Source organism: Entelurus aequoreus, linkage group LG06 (assembly GCF_033978785.1).
Source record: "Entelurus aequoreus isolate RoL-2023_Sb linkage group LG06, RoL_Eaeq_v1.1, whole genome shotgun sequence".
NCBI lineage: Eukaryota > Metazoa > Chordata > Actinopteri > Syngnathiformes > Syngnathidae > Entelurus > Entelurus aequoreus.
In genome coordinates, this window is record NC_084736.1 from 49,565,316 (window position 1) to 49,575,187 (window position 9,872).

Sequence of the window (9,872 nt, forward strand, 5' to 3'; positions counted from 1 at the left end):
AGATGTATTTCCCAAATACTGACTGGGATTCATAAGCCTTTAATAAAAAAGACAACCTTTTTTTTTTAGCTCCCACTCATGACAATCATCTATGGCCTTGATTTCTTTTCCTTGGAGCAACAGAATAATAAAATAAGTACAGACACATCATTATTTTCACAATAAACCATTTGTCTTCAATCGCTTGGCATCCTTTTGAACCCAATGGCAGAAAGATGTGTGGATGGATGGATTATTGTGGAGGATTTGCCCTCAACGACTCTGTTAGGGTTGTTAGGGCGCCGACCGTGGACCTTCACGTTCCTCTCCACATGGACGAGAACTCATGCATCTTTAATGGATTCTGCTGCAAGGTTCTTCTCACCTCCACCGTGCAATTGCATCACTGAGGAACAGAAACATAATCGGTGAACTCTCATCCGTCTCCGCCTGTCTTACAGCGGCAAGCACTTTTTGATTGGCCTGTCTTTGGCTGTCCCCCCGGACGTCTCACTCCCGGAGACTTTCTTTGTCGCTGTTCTCCTACAAAATGAACTTTGCTATTTCACGTACAAAAAAGGATTGCTTTAAGAAATAGAAGCATGTCTGTAAATGGTAAATGGGTTATACTTGTATAGCGCTTTTCTACCTTCAACGTACTCAAAGCGCTTTGACACTATTTCCACATTCACCCATTCACCCACACATTCACCCACTGATGGCGGGAGCTGCCATGCAAGGCGCTACACACGACCCATTAGAAGCAAGGGTGAAGTGTCTTGCTCAAGGACACAACGGATGGTGACTAGGTTGGTAGAAGCTGGGGATTGAACCAGGAACCCTCAGGTTGCTGGCACGGCCACTCTCCCAACAGCGTCACGCCGTCCCCAAATTGACTGTAGTGTGACCACCATTTGCTCTCAGCAGTGCAACACGTTTCCGTCGCATAGAGTTGATTCGGTTGTTGATCCTGGCCCGTGGGGTATCGGTCCATCCATCCCATCCAGCCGTCTTCGACCACTTGTCCCGTTTGGGTCGCTGGTGGTCCTGGAGCCTATCTCAGCTGCATTTGGGCGGAAGGCGGTGTACACCCTGGACAAGTCGCCACCTCATCGCAGGGGCCAACACAGATAGACAGACAACATTCACACTCACATTCACACACTAGGGTCAATTTAGTGTTGCCAATCAACCTATTCAGTCCTTTTTCAATGCAGTGTTGCCAACTTGACCACTTTCTCACCTGATCTGGCGACATGAAAGCACGTATCATGTCCTCAACGAGCAGTGGGTGCTGCCGCAAGCACCGTCTCACGCAGATGTTCCGGCTGCAGTCAGAGCAGAGAGGAGAGCCACACCCTTACGCTTCCAGACTGTAAATGAAATATTCACAGAAATGAACACATTTCTTTACTGTCATGCTAAAATATATATATGTATATAACATATTTTTCGGACTATAAGGCGCACTTAAAATCCTTTCAATTTGAATCAATCAACGTTTACTTATATAGCTCTTAATCACACATGTCTCAAAAAGGGACGATGCACCTTATAACCAGGTGCGGATTAATTCTGGTTGTGCTTACAGACCTCAAAGAAAACTTATTTGGTACATGGTGTAATGATAAGTGTGACCAGGAGATGGCAGTCACACTAAATAGATACGTGTGGACTCCAGGCTGACGCCTGTTCAATAAATGACTCGAGCAAGCAACACCAAAACTTTGATGTTTGATTGAGAATATAGGGCCGGTGAGCGTCTGGGCCCCTCAAGGCGGGGTGTCCCGTCTTTCTGCCCGCCTGGGGGTGTGGTCTCTCGCTGGCTTGGGGGTTGGCTGTCACCTGCTTCTCCCGTGCCTTGTCCTCTGTGGGGCGTGTCTGTTTATGGCTCTGGGGTTCCTGTCGCTGGCAGGCCTGACTACGAGGGGCCGGTGTTCCCTTTTTCCCTGGGCACCGCACCAGCTGTTTTGGGGTGGACTCTCTGGGTGGCTGGGGCCGTACTTTGGCTCCCGCACACACATACGTATTCATTCATTAATACATACATATGTGCACACATTGGTTCTTACCCACATACTGTACATAGGTACCTGCGCCGGTCCGGCTGCGCATAACATTAATATAAATCTGTTTAATAAAGTCAAATACAAATAAGGCAACAAGAGAAGTATCCCACACTTCTCTTTTGAAAAGTAAAACTGTACAGCAAATAAGGGCATCTACATCAACATTAGGATGTTCCTGAAGTGCTGCAAAGGACAAACAAAAAAAAAAGAATATAGAACATTACACACGGCGCTCAAATCTGTCAAAATGTTTTAGTACGACTTCGGTAAGTTATGAAGCTGCAACACTTGTTGGAATGCAGAGCATTACGGCTACCATAGTCAGACGTACTGTGCTTCAACATACGGGTATTATTGTGGTGTGACCCCAAAATGGCACCTATTAGCAGACATGATCTGGCATTTTGTTTTGACCAATTATGCAAAACCAACTTTTCTTACCTTCTTGTACCTGCTGTTCTGTATTTGCGATCTGCATGAGGCCCCGGAAATTTGCGCTCCTCCGCTATTGTAGTCCGACGCCATAGTCAACAAGCTCTTTCTTTTTCACTATCGTCTTATTGTGGGGCATCCATTCTCTGCTTTTGTCATTTCTAATATTAAGTAGCGTACACTTCTAACTTATATCTGTCAGTAGACTCGCTATGGTAGCACTAAAAACTACCGATACTACAAAGATGATGGGGAGAAGAGCCATGCAAATAAAACTGTCCACAAAACGGCGCATCCTGAAGAGACGGTCAGAGAGCGGCTTGAAGATGGTCTGTAAAACATAATCTCTGCAACCAAAGAACCACCATTACATGTTATGTAGACCACAAGGAAGTGTTTTAAATGTTGAAAAAACATCATAATATGACCCTTTTAATGCGCCTCATAATCCGTTGCGCCTTGTGTATGACAATAGACCTGCACTTCGGCAGTGCGCCCTATAGTCCGACAAATACTGTGATATTAATATTATTGAGCCAGTCGATAGATTTGGTTCGTTTGTGAATGTCACACCCTCCAGTCTTTTGATCAATTCCAACATTTAACAAAGCAGAACATAATTGATTTACAACAGAAGTTGTAATCATACTTAGCATTTTTTTCAAACTCACTTATTATCTCTCCCTCCTTTCTCCGACAGTGTCCATTACAGCCAATTATGCAAATGAGGCGACAACGTCATCTCGCGACTTCAGGACTGCCTCCTTACTGAGGGGTTGCAAATATATATTGTATATTGGAAGAACTGAAGCAGCTGTGTATTATCATACTGCAATAGTGGGTAATGGTGAAAGGCGCACCACCATATGTCACATCTTATCTGGGTATCTATGTGCATGCAGAATGCCATCAATAAAATGCATCTGTGGTAATTGTCCGTAACATACGCCTACAAATCCATCGCCACCGTGAGCCACTCCATCCACAACATTGATACTAGCAAACCGCTCCCCCACCGTCTGAAATCTGCACTGAACTGTGAAAAAAACGTGATTCATCCTTGAAGAGATCCCCTCTCCAAGGTGCCGGACGATCAAAAATGTGAACGTTTGCCAACTCAAAGCGGTTACGACTACAGAACTGCAGTGAAGGCGAGACCCCTATATGGCCGACGACTAGCATAAAAATGAGCTTCGCTGACAGTTGGTGCAGAAATTGATTGCCTATGCAAACTGATTGTTGCAGCAGCTTTGAGGAAAGCTGGTCTCAGACTGTCTTGGAGGTGGAGATGCTGGATGTGGAGATCCTGGACTGGTGTGGTCAGTGCTGCCTCTACCAACACACGATAATAACATACAGTACCGAAGATGTACCAGGTTTTAATTATGTTATTTTTGAGTCAAGAAAAACATTCTCAACATTTTCTTTCCAATGATTTTGTTTCAGTACATGTATCAAATTAAATTCAGGTTTGACTTAAAAAAGGTATAAACATATTTTCGTGTGCCTGGTGTGGTTATGTAAGGCTGTGAGGTCAGTTGGATGAACAGTAGTACCTCAACTCACGTGTTTAATTGGTTTTATGATGCAGCTCTTGGGTCAAATCAACGTTGCCCATTAAAATGAAATGAAATATATTGAATTGATGCTTAGAGCCCCAAACCAGAACTCTTTTAACATGTAACATTCTTTTAAAGGGGTCATATTAGGAATTTGTACATTTAAAACATTGAACGTCTGTTGGGAACTCGCATGGCTGTGGTATTTGTGACCCCAAGATGCAGGAACCAAGAGAATTAAGAGCATGTAAGAGGATTTTAATACTCTCAAACAGAGAAGGAAGCAGTCGTGCATGTAAGGTTCTCAAACAATAATCAAGGCCTGAGGAGCAGGCGAGGCAGGCATAAGTAGCAGCCTGCTGATTGGCACCAGGTGTGGCCAGGCTTCCAATCAGCAGCAGGTGAGGGGAAACAGCGCTCAGGGAAACATGCATGAAATGTAACAAAAATGAGAGCGCTGACAGGAAATAAACATCAGACGAGGAAACAAACAGAAATTAAGTGACAGATAGTCACACCGTCGTGGTTTACCTAACATGTAATGGTGATTCTTTGGTCCAAATGTTGCATAGATTATGTTTTACAGACCATCTTCGAGCTGCTTTTTGATTTTAATTTCTTTAGGATGCGCCGTCCTGTGGGCGGTCTTATTTACGTGCCAAAGTCTTCCTCCAGGCCGAGCTCCCTTCGACTGTGTCTCCACCCAGTCAGTTACGTTGTAGTTTTTAGTTGTAGTCTCCTGATAAATCTAAGTTAGACCTATATGCTAATTTTTTTTAGAAATAGCGAAGAAGAGGATTTTAGCATGCATGTGCATGTACGAGCCAGTCTGCCCCTCAACAAGAGGATAGAGAAAAATAAGGAATGTATTGACTCCAGCAGTGGTTCTCAAACTTTTTTCACCAAGTACCACCTTAGAAAACTCTTGGCTCTCCAGGTACTGTACCACCACAACGACCAATATTAAATACAGTAGCGTAGTAGGCCTAAATAATCCTTAAAAACAACGCCTTCTTTTTTGCTTTTTTAACAAGAATATTTAATATGTTTGGCCACTGTAACATTACACACCGTTTGAACAGTAGCACTTTGAATATTTAATTAAGGTATTCTTCCGCGTACCACTAGACACCTGATTCTGATCATTTGGATGGGTGGCCAAATACTTTTGGCAATATATTGTATTTTTGTATACATATATATGCATGCTTTGGAGCCCCTGCCTCAAAAGAAAATAATGTTTGCCTTGGAGCCCTAAAATGTGATCCCTCCTTTAAGGCAACACTTGCCTTGACCTTAAAAGTTTAAATTCAAGGCCTGGGAGTATAACTTTGTCTTTTTCATGTTTCTTCGGTGGTTCTTTTCAGTATGTCCTTTGTATTGTTTTTCTTTAACTTCAACCCTACTTAAAAAAGTGCAATGCCCATGAAACAGATGACATATTTATTGTAAGGTGTGAAGCAAACGATTCATTCATAATTAAGCAAGTTAGAGCATTTTTTATCGAAGTGAAGATAACCAAGGCCAAACTGCTTGCTCGGTCAAAGCCTACCCTTGAATGTGCTCATTAGGAGCAGACACACATGGATTCTGTGAGCAATAGCATCTCGGAGATTTCAGGGAATAGCTGTAGTCTAAATTGAGAATGAATGTGGTCCATAGTGAAGGTTATGATACATAATCTATAAACCTTGTGCCAAAGTTGCCCTTGATATTGCCGTCACCTAACAAGACTTTAAAAGTGTGCTCCTCAATTGTGTTCTCCTTTATTACTGCACTGAAACATGTTGGTAAGCCCACGGTAATGCATGTAAAAGGCTCTTTTGACTGTCTCCTGTGGCTTTTATGGTCATTTCTGTCCTATTGAAATGCAGCTAGATGCAAACCTAAAATAACACTTCATTAGGTGAGCAGTAGACATAAGATTGGCCCAGTTCTGCCAAAAAAAACAACAACTCCCCAAAGACTACACAAACAAGATAAGCAGAAATATCACACAAAACTTGCTTTGCCCTCGATACTCATTGTGACGAACAAAGCGTCACGGAGACAAATTTAGTCCATATGGTAAATGACACTAAATATAGCTGCAAAGCTGGGTGGTGCTCTGATGTGCTAGATTTCAGCTGCGCCCGGAAGATGAAAATTGTCATCACCATTTTTGAAATGAGGTGAAACAAATGTCAAACACTTGAGACCACCACTGGGTTTAAATTCATCATTTCGAGTAGAAAAATATTATGGCCTGCTTTTGTCCTGCAGAGGTCGGGTTGCTAACCGCCCCTTGAAAAACAGAATCGATCAAAAGTACAAAAAGTAGGTGCTCCGTATTGCTCTGTCCCGAGACGTATTTTGTCCCGTATTTTTATTACCGTGAGAATAAAATATAGTCTGCAAAATTTCAACAGATTGACACCAGCTTCAGTTTGCCACAGCCCAAGCCAATCGATGCTAGCGATACCACTGATGTTCTTCCCGATCCGATACCGAGTAAAATTCAGGCCGGTATCGGTGATACTGATCCGATTGTGCAAAATTGCCTATAGTGAAAATTGTAAAAGTTGTGTATTTTCAAATAATAACACATATAAGTAAAAAAAATGCTTTAAAAAAGGAGAAAATGGAGCAAAACATAGTAATGTTTTGAGAAAATGCTGATTTTAATAAAGTACTAACAATAATATACTTAGTCACATATAACACAAAGTTTTGTTTTTAAATATATTTCACTGGTTTTTAGTGTTTGTACTATAAAAAATTATACCAAAATGGCCCCCCCATACTTGGCTTTTCAGTATGCGGCCTTTGGTGGAAATAGTTTAGATACCCCTGAGCTAAAATTATAGAAGCCCTAAAAATAAAACCAAATCATACTTGAAATATAAACAAAGTTTATCTAGTTAATTAAACAACAAAATAGTAATTTTATGAATTAATAAAAAAAATTACAACAACCATAATAAAGACTGTTAAGTGTAACTGAACATTAATATATTCGTACAGGCAGAATTTTTGACACAATTGGTTATGCAGTTACACAATCGTATTATTCATATTGTTACTCTTTTTTTACGTAGGAATAAAACAAAGACATTTAAGAAAAAAAGAGCGAAAAATGGGTATTGAGAAAAAGCTGAAATGTTTGAACTCTTAATTAATATTAATATACTTAGTCAACAATAATACAAAGCTGACAGAGAATCTGATATTAACATTTGAAAAAAAAATGTTTTTAAATATCGATATGGCCACTTTGATTTTTCACTATGCGGCCCTTGGAAAAAGTTTGGACACCCCATTTTGATTTGAAAATTGACATTAGAGCATAAAGAGCTGGTATCGGCGGTATCGACATATCAGTATCGATCCACACATCACTACCAACGTGTCTGATCGCTCCCCGATTAAACTCATTGCTGTTCCACTTTTCTGTCATCTGTGAATTTTTTCTGTTTAGAGGTATCCGTCTCGTTACTGGCAATTAGTTTTGTTTTTTTGTTTTTTATTACCACAGTCACAATTTTTCTTGGTGTTTTTTTTTTTTTTTTTCCAGAAAAGTAAATAACGCTGCACTGTTGCTGTGATTGTAAAAATATTGTATTGTCCTCAAAACACTAGTTCATCTATGTTGTTGAACATTAACATAATGTGTCCAGCTCTATTATGGTGACACTTAAGGGTACACAAAAACATTGATTCACATCCCAATTCTTATTCACCCTGATTGTAAATCAAATAAAAACTTTAAAAAATCATAAAAAAAAAAAAAATGAAATAAATAAAAAAAAAAATATATATATATATATATATATATATACATATATATATATATATATATATATATATATATATATATATATATATACATATAGGAAACAATGTTTTAAGAGCACGTTCTTCATGAAAACAAAATTAGCTTTTTTTAACCTGTAACCAAATTGTCATTATAATTATTATACCAAATAATACATTGCAGGAATCGGTTTGAATCAAGCATCAATTCTGATTTGAATCGTCACCAAAAGATTCGGAATCGGATCGAATCAAATTGTTAGGTGTCCAAAGGTTCACACCCCCAGTGACACTACACTTTATGATAGTGACACTACTGGGCTGTCAAACAGTGCCACAGTAACTCACTAAAGGATAAAATAATATTTGTTTAAATTCTTAGTATTTTTTAAAGTGTAAATTTTGACATGAATCTTCTATTTAATTGTCAAATACAATCATCATACAAACAAGCATAAAAATGTCAATCAAAATCAATCTGTAGATAAAATAATTTCATTGGTCATATGCACAATTAGGGTGGATTTGAACATCGCCAAGGTTGAAGCCCGTCTCATGTCTGTAGGAAAACTATTCCTCAAACTGAATCACAGTTTCACCATGTTTGGTCCTGACTCTAGGCTCCAGCAGGACACCACTGCCTGAGGTTCTCAGAGCTCGAGATGGTTCACATGGCTCTAACATGTCAGACATGTACTTTGGCACAAGACCATTAAAATACTTGTACACAAGCTGTCTATTCTCTGAGCAACAGTAAGTGACCTAAGAACTGGACTAATATGGTCAAATTTTTTTGGTTCTAGTCAGGACTCAAGAAGCAGCATTTTGGATGTACTGCAGCTGCTTTACAGAGCCCAGTGAGAAGGCCATGGCAGTAGTCTAACCTGCTGGAGACTAAGGCTTGGATTAATTTTCTCAGTCTGATTTAGACAGTATTCCTATGATTTGACAATCTTTTTCAGGTGGCAGAAAGCTGCTGATGTTATTGACTTAATGTGTCTGTTAAAGTTCAAGTCTGAGTCCATTATTAACCCTAGATTTCTAACCTGATTATTAAGTTTCGGGGGGAGGGTCTCAAGGTGACTAATAATAGTTTCCCTTTCCTTCTGTGGGCCAAAGACAATGATTTCAATTTTGTCTGATCGGTTTGATGCAGCGACAAAGTGAATCAACAGGCCGGTGGTCACCTGCCGTCAGTGACAGGTAGAACTAATTGTCATCTGCATAGTTGTGGTAAATGGTAAGACACTTTGAAGCTGCATATTAGTTGACCTAACAGTAGCCTGATAACACATCAGGATTACAGTAATGTATATTGAAACATACACATAAAAATGGGAGTCAATGGGGTCCAAAAGAGTCCCTGGGGGTGTGAGTGTATATTCAATGTTTTTCTCCTATTTCTAATAACTCTGCAATTTATAAGTACAACATGTTGAAAACTATTTGGTAGAATTGCAGCCTGTTAACCTTTAAACTGAGCAATTTGTTGAATATTGGAAAAAAATAAATAGCATAAGGATCATTTTGGGTAACAAAATGTCTCACGGGAATATTTTCAGACTTATAAAGCTCCAGGAGAAATCAAAATCATATTGGCAGGAAAAACACAGGGTTAGATTTTCTATGGCTTTGTCAGTCGTTGTGCGCCAGGATGCCAGAACAGAACAAGAAATGGAAACGGGACTTCATTTAACTTGTCGACCAAAGAATATAGGCTAAAGATTGTCTGAAGAAAAAATGACACATTTTTATCTGGCATTTTACTGATTATATTAAACTTTTTCTATGTTTTTTTATTTTTGAAATATTTTTTATTTTAATTTGTATTGTGTTATTTTACATTTGATGTGTTGGTATTAGTGTCATACTTGATCATTTCGCGATATTGCCATATTTTTGCTGAAAGGATTTAGTAGAGAAAATCGACGATAAAGTTCGCAACTTTTGCTCGCTGATAAAAAAAGCCTTGCCTGTACCGGAAGTAGCGTGACGTCACAAGCGGTAGTGCTGCTCACAATTCCCCATTGTTTACAATGGA